This window comes from Balaenoptera musculus, chromosome 16, assembly GCF_009873245.2.
Source record: "Balaenoptera musculus isolate JJ_BM4_2016_0621 chromosome 16, mBalMus1.pri.v3, whole genome shotgun sequence".
In the NCBI taxonomy this organism is placed as follows: domain Eukaryota; kingdom Metazoa; phylum Chordata; class Mammalia; order Artiodactyla; family Balaenopteridae; genus Balaenoptera; species Balaenoptera musculus.
Genome location: NC_045800.1, coordinates 50,190,796 through 50,204,914, shown reverse-complemented (window position 1 = coordinate 50,204,914; position 14,119 = coordinate 50,190,796). Strand labels below are relative to the sequence as shown.

Sequence of the window (14,119 nt, the reverse complement as noted above, 5' to 3'; positions counted from 1 at the left end):
GATCTTATGTATACAGTTCAATCAGTTTTGGAAAATGCATACACCTTTGTAATCCATACCCCTATCAAGATACTGATTATAATTTTTAAAAACTGTTTCTCATTGTGGATAATATTGATTTGTTTACTTTTAGATACTTGATCCTTGAATGTGCCCATTCACAAATTCATTTGCACTTCAGTTGAACAGCCATAAGCCAAAGTAAGTTTACTGGTATTTCACCAATGAAACAGACAAACAAAAAAAGGGTCTTGTATATTCTGTGGGTTAATGCAGATATAATTATTTCTCACTAGTCATTTGCATTTTATTTTGTTAGAATTGGGCTGAAAAAATGTTGATGTTTCTTCAAGGATTGTATCACTACATTTTTCTAATTGCAAATTGTGATGGTAAAGAAAGCAAAGTGTGTATTTCCTTATGAGTGGGTGAAGTACCTTGTAGTTCCTGGAGTTTTGCCAGGTTTTTCTTGAACCCTTCTGTCAATTGGTGGCACTGTCCACAGAAATTTATAATTTGCAACAGCAGTCTTTTATTAACTAGTGGAATAGGAATGAACAGAATTGATGAGTTTTATTTTTTATTTATTTATTTTTGGCTGCATTGGGTCTTCTTTGCTGCACGCGGGCTTTCTCTAGTTGCAGTGAGCGGGGGCTGCTCTTCGTTGCGGTGTGCAGACTCCTCATGTGGTGGCTTCTCTTGTTGTGGAGCACGGGCTCTAGGTGTGTGGGCTTCACTAGTTGTGGCTCGCAGGCTCTAGAACACAGGCTCAGTAGTTGTGGCGCACGGGCTTAGTTACTCCATGGCATGTGGGATCTTCCCAGACCAGAGCTCAAACCCATGTCCCCTGCAGTGGCAGGCGGATTTTAACCACTGCGTCACCAGGGAAGTCCCGATGAGTTTTATTTTAAAAGGATATTTCTAGAGTGGAGAATTCGTTCGGTTCTTTGAGTTAATTTTACAGTTGACTCTGTAAAGCCAGATCAGTAAGATTTTGCAGGACTGGAGAAGTTACCAAAAAGATAAAAAGAGAATTGGCAAAAAATTAGTAATTATGGTAGAAAGAACAGTAGTTAATAAAAAGCCAGGTTTTGCTAGTACTTACAATTGTATTAATAACAGTATAAACCTGACAAGTTTTATGTGAGAAATATTTGGTTGTTAGTACTAGCAAACTTGTCCAATTCTTTCTGAAGTTGAGGTATACATTCTGGAATGTATTACATCAACCCTAAAACATATATCTGTGTAATTCCTAGGCACTGATGTACTGTTATTCTGTGTACCATTAAGAAAGAAAATAAATGATACCTATTAAACAATGATGTGATATTAATCTTAAGACGTACCTTGATTTTACAGTTGTTAAAATGTGAAAAGATCCATTAAGAAAGAAAAATGATGCCTATTAAACAATGATATTATATCAATTTTAAGACACATTCTGATTTCACAGTTGTTAAAATGTTTAAAATGTGTTGATGAATTATATTAATCAATGAATAACAGTCCATTGTCTGGATATACCACAGCTTATTTATGCATTTACCTACTGAAGGACATCTTGATTGCTTCCAAGTTTTGACAATTATGAATAAAGTTCCTTTAAACATCTTTGTGCAGGTTTTTGTGTGGACACAAATTTTCAACTCATTTGGGATACCAAGTAGCAGGATTTCTGGATTGTATGCTAATAGTATGTTTAGTTTTTGTAAGAAACTGCCAAATTCTTCCAGTGTGGCTATGCCATTTTGCATTCCCACCAGCAATGAATGAGGGTCCCTTTGCTCTGTATCCTTATCAGCATTTTATGATGTCAGTGCTTTAGATTTTGACCATTTTAATAAATGTGTGGTAACATTTACCTGATTGTTTTAATTTATAATTCCTTAGTGACATATGATGTTGGCTGGGATTGTATTGACTTAATAGATAATAGGGAAGAACTGGTATCTTGACAGTATTGAGTCCTCCTATTCATTAACATGGATTGTCTTTCCATTTATTTAGTTCTTCGACTTTTTTCATTAATTTTGTAGTTTTCCTCATATAGATCTTATACGTATTTTATTAGATTTATACCTAAGTATTTCATTTTGGGAGTGCTGATGTAAATGATTTTAATTTCAAATTCCACAAGTGTATTACTGGCATATAGGAGAGCAATTGACTTTTGTATATTAACCTTGTGTCTTGCAACTTTGCTGTAATTGATTATTAATTCTAGTTTTTTTGTCGTTGATTCATGTAGATTTTCTATATAGATGATCACATCATCTGTGGACAAAGACAGTTCTTTCTTTCTAATCTTTATACCATTTATTTCTTTTTCTTGTCTTATTCCATTAGCTTGGATTTCCAGTGTAATTTGAAAAGGAGTGGTAAGAAGGGATATGTTGCCTTGTTCCTGATCTTAGTGGGAAAGCTTTGAGTGTCTCACTATTAAATGTGATGTTAGCTGTAGGTTTTTGGTAGATGTTCTTCTTCAAATTGAGGAAGTTCCCCTCTATCCCTAGTTTGCTGAGATTTTTCTTTTAATCGTGAATGAGTGTAAAATAGTCTCAAATGCTTTTTCTGCATCTAATGATAGCATCATGTGGTTTTTCTTCTTTAGTCTTCTGATGTGATGGATTGAATTAGTTGATTTCTTGAATGTTGAACCAGCCTTGCATACCTGGATTAAATGCCAGTTGGTCATGGTATAAATTCTTTTTATACATTGTTGGATTTGATGTGCTAATATTCTTTTTTTTTTTTTTTTTGGCTACACTGCACAGCTTGCAGGATCTTAGTTCCCCAACCAGGGATTGAACCTGTGCCCCAGCAGTGAGAGCACTGAGTCCTAACCACTGGACCACCAGGGAATTCCCGATGTGCTAATATTCTGTTCAGGATTTTTGTATATATGTTTATGAGAGATTGGTCTCTAGTTTTCTTGTAATGTCTTTATCTGGTTTTGGTATTAGGGTAATGCTGGCCTCATAGAATGATTTAGGAAGTATTCCCTTTGTTTCTATCTTCTGAAAAAGATTATAGAGAATTGTTATAATATCTTTTTAAGTGTTTGCCAGAATTCACTAGAGAACCCATCTGGGCCTGGTGCTTTCTGGTTTGGAAGATTATTAATTATGATTCAGTTTCTCTAAAAATGTAGACCTATTTAGATAGTCTGTTTATTCATGTGTGAGTTTTGGCAAATTGTGTCTTTCAAGGAATAGGGCCATTTCATCTAAGTTATCTAATTTGTTGGCATAGAGCTCGTGGTATTCTTTCATTAACCTTTTAATGACCATGGGATCTGTAGTGGTGTCTCCTCTTTCATTTCTGATATTAGTAATTTGTGTCATTTTTCTTTTTATCAATTTTATTCATATTTTCAAAGAATCTTTTCAAAGAACCTTTGGTTTCCTTGATTTTTCTCTGTTGATTTCCTGTTTTCAGTTTTATTATTTTCTGCTCTGATTTTTATTACTTCTTTTCATCTGCTTACCTTGGATTTAATTTGCCCTTCTTTTCCTAGTTTCTTTAGATGGCACCTTACGTTATTGATTTGAGATCTCTCTTCTTTTCTAATACATGCATTCAATGCTGTAAATTTTCCTCTAAGCACTGCTTTCACTGCATCCCATCGAATTTGAAAATTTATACTTTCATTTTCATTTAGCTCAAATTATTCTTAAATGTCTCTTGAAAATTCTTCTTTGGCCCACTTCCTTTAGAAGTGCATTGTTTAATCTCTAAATATTTTGAGATTTTTCAACTATCTTTCTACTTTTGATTCTAGTTTAATTCCGTGATGGTCTGAGAGGAGATATTGTATGATTTCTATTGTTTTAAATTTGTTAAGGTATATTTTATATACCACCATAAGGTATATTTTATAAACCACCATAATGTGGTCTGTCTTGGTGAATAGTCCGTGTAAGAGTACAGAATTCTAGGTTTGTTTTTTTTTTTTCTTGACACTTTAAATATTTCATTGCACTCTCTTCTTGCTTGCATGGTTTCTGAAGAGAAGTCAGATGTAATTCTTATCTTTGCCCCTCTATAGGTAAGGTGTTTTTTCCCTCTATTTTCTTTCAAGATTTTTTCTTAATCTTTTACTTTCTGTAGTTTGAAAATGATCTATATAGGTGTAGTTTTTTGGTCATTTATCCTGCTTGGTGTTCTCTGAACTTCCTGGATCTGTGGTTTGGTATCTAACATTAATTTGGAGAAATTTTCAGTCAGTGTTTCAAGTATGTTTCCTGTTCCTTTTCTCTTTTTCTTTTTCTTCTCTTTTTTGTATTACTTCTCCTTCTTGTTATGCATATGTTACATCTTTTCTAGTTGTTCCACAGTTCTTTGATATTCTGTTCTTTTTTGGTGTTTTTTTTGGTTTGCTTTTCAATTTTGGAGCTTTTCCCTGACATATCCTCAAGCTCAGAAGTTCTTTCCTCAGCTGTGTGTAGTCTACTAAGAAGTTCATCAAAGGCACTTTGAAAACAGGGTTAAAAATCTTTATAAGAAACAGTTATACCCTGGGACCTAGGGTTTATATCATCTTCTAACACTTGTCCTCACAGCCAAGTGCCTGCCCGTGGTAATGACTTCTTAGTGCTCTTCCACATTCATTTCTCCTTTCATTCCAGGCATATGGGAACATTTAATTCCTTTGTTTCCTTAAAGTTAGGTGGTATCATGTGATTGATTCTGGCCAGTGAACTTTGAGGGGAGGTGTGTGTTATTTCTGTGTTGACATAGTGAAAAGTCCATGAAGAGCTGCTGGTCTTTTTCTTTATCTGGAAGTACCTAGCCATATGTTTCATTTGATACAAGAACAAGATAGTCAGCCTGGGTCCTTGGATGACTGTGAAACAGATCCTGCTTGTTATGTTGGACATTTTACATGAGACAGAAGTAGACTTTTGTTGTGTTGAGCCACTGAAATTTTGGAGTTATTCTGTGGCTACTGAGCACTTAACGTGTGGCTAGCCCTAACTGAGATGTGCTTTAATTGTAATGTACATACCAGGTTTGGAAGTTTAACTATGAAAAAAGAAAAGAAAATATCTTACTAATAATTTTTATATTTATTATATTGAAATAACATTTTGGATCCATTGGGTGAAACAAATCTATTAATTTCAGCTTTTTTTCTAGTTTTTTTTCATGGGGGCACTAGAAAATTTTAAATTAACACATGTAGTAGCATTTGCAGTATTATATTTATCTTGGACAGTGCTGAACCCAACCTGGACAAATTCAGTAGTCCTGGCAGAAGTTGGATGTTTGAGTGTTTAGAGAAACTAAACCGGTGAGACCCTAGATTTGAGAGAATACAGAATAGGAAAACACTGTAAATGAGGATTAAGCAAAAGTCTACTTACTAGATCAGAAGATGTGCCCTTACTTTTTGTCCCATGTTACTTTTCCCACTTGTTTGCAGAGCAGTGGCAGTCAGAAGTGTATACTCCATCTAGGAGACTGGAGGACTCTTCTAAGAAACTGACTCCAGGGAAAAGAGCAGCAGAGCCTGACATTCGAGGGTCTCCATATCTGCACAGGCAGGTGATTGCCCAGTTACCATACAGTGAAGCCCACTAGTTTACAAGCACTCCTATACCCACAGCGTTGTCCAGTCAGAGTTCCTGTGCTTCACTGTTACATGAACAGTACCCAAGGATCACCAGGTATTTGCTGGAAATTTCTAATAGGAAAGCAGCTCCTTAAGGGAAAGAGAATAATAATAGTAGCAGTGAGTTGTTTGCATATTAAGATAATGCAGATAATGATAATACAAATAAAAGGAAAAGATTAGCACATACTCTTTGTGATGAGGCTCATCTCTAATATTCCCCTACCCCGCATTCCCCCAATATATTTTAAGAAGTGTGCTGAAGCATGAATAGTTCTTTGGTTAGTAATTTAAAGGAGCAGGTGAGAAGATCTTCTTATTACTTTCAGCTAGCTCAGTTTTCCTTTATTTTAAAATTTACAAGTTGATGGAAGGAAAAGTGTGCCTATAGTGAGAGAAGTAGTACAAGCAAAATGGTACAGTGTTCGAAATTCTTCTTAAAATAAGTGTTATTATTGAAAAGTATAGATAAATGTAGAAGTTATTTTTTTTTCCTCTGTTAAGCAGTGGTTTATATATGCTGGAATCATACCTGAGTGCAAGAGCATGGTCTTGTGATCTAACGTATCTGAATTTGAATCCTGTCTCTGCCACCTACTAGATGTGGCTGCAAAGAGAAATTACTTAACCTCATAAGACACAGACAGTAAGACAGAATGTAATTTCCATGAAGGCAGGGCTTTTTTCGTTCTTTTTGTTCATTGCTATATCCCTAGACAAGAATTGTTCATGGGATACATAGTTAGCACTCATTAAATATTCATTGTATGAAAAGAGTCCCTACCTCATAGATTTTCTTTTATTCCGTCCTCGCATAAAATGAAGAGCTTGATTGCTACTTATTTTTTTTAAGCTGCTTCAGAAAGGTCTGTGTATGTGTACAATTTACCTGTCTTGGGAAAACTTTTCAGCTATACCAAGTTTCAGATCTTTGCAACTTGATTTTTCCTAGGAAACTACCTTCTTATTGTCAAATTAGAAATTTATGCTTGAACTCTGGTGCTTCCTTTGACAATGCATGTCGTCTCCTAAAAGTGATGGCACTTTATAACATCAGCTTCATAGATTATTATAGTGGTTGTTATCCTAGAGATTAATAATAGGGTATTGTCTCTAGGTATACCACAGATTCTCCTAGTTTTGAATGGTGCAGTTTAACGTGCATGCTAACTGTGAAAAAGAAATGATTTTCCTACCTTCCTTCAGTACTTTCTTTTATGGCCATGTGATAATTAGGTAGATGGTTTCTGCTAGTTCTGGCAAATTCGTAAATCCCATTGCTTTCCAACTTTTTTTCCCATTACTCCGTACATCTCTCTCTGTGCCTAATCCCCACCCTTTCAGTTATTGAAGATGACTTCATTCTCTTTCTTAGAGAAGTTTGAAGGTACCAAATATAAGTTCTGTAAATTTCTTCTCATCTCAAAGATCTCTTTTTATGTGTCTTTCTCTTCTCTCTCTCCTGTCTCACAAGAAGTTTCCCCTTTTCTAAGGCTAAATCCTTGTCTTCGTTGAGACCTCCCGCTCCTTGTCTGTTTTGACATTCATCCTTGACAGGCTATTTCCAGTTAGATTACTACCCTGATCAAATTTCCTTGAAATTGAAAATAAACCAGCAAAACCTCCCTTTGACACTGTTATTACCTTGAGGCTATATACCATTCTTCTTCTCATCTTTGAACTTCTCAAAATGGTAGTCTATACCTGAATAGCTCCTGTCACTTTTTAAACATACTTCTTCCTTGCCATTGCCATTTTGCCTCTACCACTTCCCTTGAATTCGTCAGCAACCCATTTAGCAAATTTAACAGCTTCTTCCATGTTTTTAAATTACTTGTGCTTTCTGCAGTATTTGAAATTGTCATTATCTTTTTACTTTTTTTTTTTAAGAACCTCACTTTAAAAAATTTACCTTGCAATACAAAATGTGGAAAATACAGAAAAATATAAGAAAGGTGATAATCCACTGTAATGTCACCTCTCAGAGATACCCACTGTTAAATTTGGGGCCGTATCTGTTTTATCTTTTTTTTTTTAATGCGTTAAACAAAAGAAGGATCATACTATGCCTATGCCTGTTGTTTTGATATCTGCTTTATTTCTGTTTTAGTATATTGTGAGTATATTTCCAAGTCCTTATTCTTCTGTAGTACAATATAGTAGCCACACAAACTGGCAGTGTTGAAACTGCCCAGGTAGATATCCTGGCTCCAAATACTCACTAGCTGTGTGACTTTGAGCAAGTTGCTACTCTGGGTTTCAGTTTCCTCATCTGGAAAATGAAGATGGCATTCTTATCTAATTCTTATCTAATTCCTAGGGTTGCTGTAAGTAATAAATGAGATAGTATGTAAAAATTAATTCTTGGCACTTAATAAATGTTAACTATCATGATAATAGTATGTGAATTTACTATAGTTTATTTAGATTATTTCTGTTTTATTTCTTTTGCTATCATTAAGAGTGTTGTAGGACCATTCATATAGCTAAATGAATGTCATGATTTTTTTGGTAGATTTTTATTAGTGAAATATAAAAATCTCTGTTAACTAAAATTGCTGGGCTAGTGGGTACATGATGCATGTTGCTAAACTGCCCTCTATAGAGGATATCCTCATTTATACTCGAGGGTGGTATAAGAGATCATTAGCTTCATTACATTTTTCAAAAACTTCATGTTATTGCCTACATTTTGTACTGCACCCCTTGCTAAAAGTGAGTATCTGTGTGATGAATGTGTTGTTTTCCCTCTCTTGTCAAAATGTTGGGCTTGTTTAGCAGGGGATCACTGTTACATCATGGTTACCCACAGGTATTTCATTCATTATTTAGGTCTAATTTAAATATAGGTATATATTTAGTTTTTTTCTTATTGATTATAAATCTTTCGGTTCTGAAAATAATTATTTTTCTATCCTGAATAAATTCAAACCTCTCTCTCTTAATCTGTATCAGTTTGTGTGTGGATAAAACCCTAATTACCATCTACCCTAATTTTACTAAGAATATTTTTTAAAATAAATTTATTTATTTTATTTATTTATTGTTGGCTGCGTTGGTTCTTCATTGCTGTGTGCAGGCTTTCTCTAGTTGGCGGTGAGCAGGGGCTACCCTTCATTGCGGTGCGCGTGCTTCTCATCATGGTCGCTTCTCTTGTTGCAGAGCATGGGCTCTAGGCACGTGGGCTTCAGTAGTTGTGGCACGTGGTCTCAGTAGTTGTGGCTCGTGGACTCTAGAGCTCAGGCTCAGCAGTTGTGGCACACGGGCTTAGTTGCTCCGTGGCATGTGGGATCTTCCCAGACCAGGGCTCGAACCTGTGTCCCCTGTGTTGGCAGGTGGATTCTTAATCACTGCGCCACCAGGGAAGTCCATTAAGAATATTTTAAAACAGCTTTATTGAGCTACAATTCACATAACATAAAATTAACCCATTTAAAGTGTACAGTTTGTGTACATATTCACAGATATGTGCAGCATCACCGTAGTCAATTTTAGAACATTTTCATTACCTCAGAATGAAACCTTCATTTAAAAATTGTGAATCAAAAAAAAAAATTGTGAATCACTATATTGTACACCTGTAACTTGTATAATATTGTACAACTATACTTCAATAAAAAAAATGAAAAAATGAAACCTTCATACCCTTTAGCTATCACCCCCCCATAATTTTATTATTTTAAAATAGTATTTTATATTTATCTCGTTGTTATATCAAAGACTGTTGGTTCAGGATTTGGAAAGAGAAAGCATAGTTTAGATTAAAAGTACAGTCTCTGGAGTCTGACTGACCTGGGTTGAATCCCAGCCCTACTTTATATATTAACTGTGTGACTTTGGTCAGGTTACTCAACCACTCTGAGCCTCAGTTTTCTTATAATATGGAATTAGTAGAGGTACCTGCCTCAAAAGTTTATTTTAAAGATTAAACAAGATAATAAATGTATAGAATTTAGTACAGTAACTGGCACATAGTAAATGTTCAGTAAATATAGAGAATATGTTTGATGTTGCACTTTTGTTCTTTTTTTTTTTTTTTTTTTTTTTCCAACTTCATCTCTTGTCACTCTTTCCCCATACCTCCCCTCCTGCCTCAAACTCCTCTCCATCTTTATAGCTACTTTTTTTATTATTTTTATTTATTTATTTATTTTTTTGGCTGTGCTGGGTCTTCGGTTCGTGCGAGGGCTTTCTCCAGCTGCGGCAAGTGGGGGCCACTCTTCGTCGCGGTGCGGGGACCACTCTTCTTCATTGCGGTGCGCGGGCCTCTCACTATCGCGGCCCCTCCCGTTGCGGGGCACAGGCTCCAGACGCGCAGGCTCAGTAGTTGTGGCCCACGGGCCCAGCCGCCCCGCGGCACGTGGGATCCTCCCAGACCAGGGCTCGAACCCGTGTCCCCCGCATTAGCAGGCAGACTCTCAACCACTGCGCCACCAGGGAAGCCCTGCACTTTTGTTCTTAAATCAACTAACAAGTATTTGATGCTATTAGGCATTGTTAAGTACTGAATGTTGTTTCTATCAATGATTCAGAATGTTTTCTGTACTTAAGCAACATTTTTATACATTTTATATTATTTTCTCTCATATAAAACTCTCATTACTCTCTGAGAATACAGTTGATTTCCTGTTGATAGAAAACAGTAATAGTAGCTTACACTTAGAAAGTACTTACATTTGCCTGGCACTGTTCTAAGTGCTATACCTGCATTAACTCCTTTGATCCTCACCCTTCAGATACATGCAGTTATTCTCCCTGCTTTACAGATCGGATACCAAGGAGGTTAAGCAACTTGGTCCAAAGTATTACAACAGGTTAGTGGTGGAGCCAGGGTTCTAACCTTGGTACTCAGTCTGGCTACAAAGCCCATGCTCTTAACCCTGTGTTCTTCTCTTTATTCTCTCTTTCTTAAAAGAATGGTAGGTGGATTTCAAACATCTTGGCATCTTGGCTTTTGGGAGTTCTATATTAAGAAGGACTGTGGGGCTTCCCTGGTGGCGCAGTGGTTGAGAGTCTGCCTGCCAGTGCAGGGGACACGGGTTCGAGCCCTGGTCTGGGAGGATCCCACATGCCGCGGAGCAACTGGGCCCGTGGGCCACAACTACTGAGCCTGCGCATCTGGATCCTGTGCTCCACAACAGGAGAGGCCCGCGCATCGCGATGAAGAGTGGTCCCGCCCCCCCCCCAAAAAAGAGTGGACCCCGCTTGCCGCAACTAGAGAAAGTCCTCACACAGAAACGAAGACCCAACACAGCCAAAAATAAATAATAAATAAATTAAAAAAAAAAAAAAAAAGAAGGACTGTGAAATCTTTGATGCTTGATTGTAAGGAGAACTAAAACAAGTATTGATATCTGCTATGGACATGGGCTTCAGGGTGGCTGGGAATTTATCATCTGGTTCAGACCATGCATTGATTATTATGTTCCACCACTCTAGAATCTGGGCCCCAGGTGGGACAGTAGCCAGGCCCAGTGCACCCTCCCAGCCCCCAACACCCCAGCCCTCCCAGTAAAACGCCCATCTGAACCTCTACCCCTCCCTCCTTGCATACTATCAAACCCTGAGAGTCTTTAGAAGGGCCACTTTAAATTCAGCCCACAGTGATCTCTCCACCTGTGAAGCAAGTCTTTTTTACTTCTCAGTTAATTGTCATGTGTGGTGGTACAACAGTATATGTATTGTCATCTGGTGCTGTTGTTTAAGCTTTAATATATTATGGCTTGACTCCTCAAGTTGATTAAATGTTGCTTGCCAGCAGGGAACTGTGTCTTAAATGTTTTACAATTTACTGTAGTGCCCTCAGAAGTATTATCCAGTAATCTTTTTTTCTCTCTCTTTCAACCTCACTTGCTTATTGATAATAGAGCTGTTCTCTGAAATTCAAACATATCTAGCTTCATAATCTTAGTCCCTGAAGTACAAGTGTGTTTTGAAGAAGGTGGGTAGTCCATAGTCAGGCTGTTGTATTATGTGCATTATATTGGGGTAGTTGCTTCTAATTGTTTGTCTGAAACTTTTCAAAACCTGATGTTGCTTCTTTTTGAAATCTTACTTGATTGCCCTGGTTGTTGCTCATCCTGCTTACAAGCCCCTCCCTTAGGTATGTGACTCACTGATTTAAAAGACAGTGTTGTTCAGTAATTAACTACCTGCCTCTCATCACATAGAAATGAGAACTTAAATGCAGCCTTCCTACCTAAAACTTTCTTCCCTATGTGTTTACCTATCTGTGAACATGTAGCAACACTGTGCTTTTGGAGGAAATATCTGTAGTCCATTTCCCACTCCTGTCGGAAATGATTAGTTTGCATGTGCCTGTACAAGTGATGAATTTTATATGGGTGCTCTTAATTGAAAATTGTATTTTCTGTAATTTCTAGAATGTTGTTTAGTTTCATTGATGCACACGTTTGGATGAATGACAATTGAATATTTAATGAAGGCAGTTTTTAGTTTTTAATAAATAATAAGAAAGCCAAATATTGAACACAGGTTAACTGGATTAAATTCTGACCATCAGTACATCCTTAGGTAATAGGATGGTTATCCATTTTAATGATGTATAATTTTTTTTTTATGGAAACCACCCATGTTTTAAAGAAATTCATTCCATCCTTACTGCCTTGCCTTGGCAATCCTGAAAAATATGGGTATGCATCATTAGGAGGTAAATCTGTTCTGCGAAAGAAATTTTAAAACATTCTTCCATTTGCTAAGTAGGACATTTAAAAGTACTGTGTTCTAATATATTGGTATTGCTATATGTATTTAGGCAGTATCAAATAAAATCTTTGTAAGGACTTCCCTGGTGGTCCAGTGGTTAAGAATCTGCCTGCCAATGCAGGGGACACAAGTTCGAGCCCTGGTCCAGGAATATCCCACATGCTGCGGAGCAACTAAGCCCATGTGCCACAACTACTGAAGCCCAAGCGCCTAGAGCCCATGCTGTGCAACAAGAGAAGCAACCACAATGAGAAGCCTGCGCACCGCAACAAAGAGTAGCCCCCGCTCGCCGCAAGTAGAGAAAGCCCGCGCACAGCAACGAAGACCCAACGCAGCCAAAAATAAATAAATAATAAAAATAAATTAATTATAAAAAATGTTTTAAAAGTCTTTTATATTATAGTACAGTTGACTTGCTAAACAGTTTTTTTTAAGCCCATATGCCTTTAAATTGATTATGATACTCTGTTTCTGAAGCACAGCTGTAATTCTCAACCTGTTAAGATAAACGTATTTTTCATCCTGTTGAACAACTTACAATTTATAATTTATAGGAAACAAATTTAAAAATTTGCTGATGGAGGAAAGATCTCTGGGATTTCCTTGTAGATCTGTCAATATTTGATTTTAATAATCTCTGTCATACTGACATTGTTTACTAAAAACTATGTGTAAAATTATAACTCATAATAGATAAAGTACCTCTTTTTCCCCAATTTTTTTACCTTAAAAACTTTTAAATTGGTATAATATTTGAACAGATAGTAAATACCCATTTCAGCTATATTTACCAGTTCACTTGCTAACATTTTGCCTCATCTGCTCTCTCTCTCTTTGTTTATAAAAACACCCACACTTTTTTTTTCTGAGCCATTTGAAAGTAAGCTTCAATAGCCACTGTTTCCACCACCCCTCGCCCTTACCCTCGTGGTCTTTTATGAAATCTCATCTAGTTTTTTTTTAATAGGATACCCTACATTTACTGTTTGCATTTTTGTATTTCATGACTAAAGATAAAATTTTTTGGAATGAATAATATATAGGTAGTGTTGTGTATTTTCTGTTGCATTATCTCAGGAGATGAAGTAATTTTTTTTCTTTTTCTTTTTCATTTTATAATAGTATTTGTTTGGATTTAGTATTTAGCTTAGTATTTGTTTTATTGCTTCTAAAGATTTGTCATATCATGTCCTTAAATTTCAAAATACAATTTTGTAGTGCTTATGTCTTAATTTCTTTAATTAACTTATGATAGATTCCAAAATATAGGAAGTGATATAATAGACATTTGTGTACCTAATACCCAGACTTTAAAAATACTAACACTTAACCATACTTACTTCAGATTAAACTAAAATTTTTATTCTAAAATCTATCCTGTATACAAGGGTACATATGATGTAGATGTACATTTTACAAAGTTTTAATAATAAATGAATATATCTGTCCCAACCTCCTATCTCAATAAATGTAATGGCATCTTAGAAGCTTTCCAGGCCTCAGGACAATGGCTTCTTCCCAGAAGAAATCATCATCCTAAATTATTAAATGTTATTCTGTTACTTTTCCTTAAGTTTTTCCACTTTTGTGTTTTTTCCTTTAACATACATTTTCCTAGTGTGTACTATTTTTGAGTTTTGTGTGAATGGAGTCATACTGTATATATGTATTCTTCTTGGACTTGTTGGGGTTTTTTGGGTTTTTTTCCCCCTCTCTGGCTCTGTCTCTCTCCAACCTTCGTTTTTTGTTTTTTTAAATTTATTTATTTTATTATTT

General features: G+C 36.1%; 1 protein-coding gene across 3 annotated transcripts in view; it reads left to right on the top strand.

The window, feature by feature from the left end:
* The window catches only part of BMPR1A (bone morphogenetic protein receptor type 1A), a 143,173-nt gene that overhangs the window by 58,114 nt on the left and 70,940 nt on the right, over window positions 1–14,119 (top strand). The window contains exon 2 of one of the 3 annotated variants that reach the window (XM_036828540.1): window positions 134–201. The exons of the other annotated variants lie outside the window; for them this stretch is intronic. The gene's annotated coding sequence lies outside the window, so the exon portion shown is untranslated. The remainder of the gene's footprint in view (window positions 1–133; window positions 202–14,119) is intronic. 3 annotated transcript variants of the gene reach the window in all.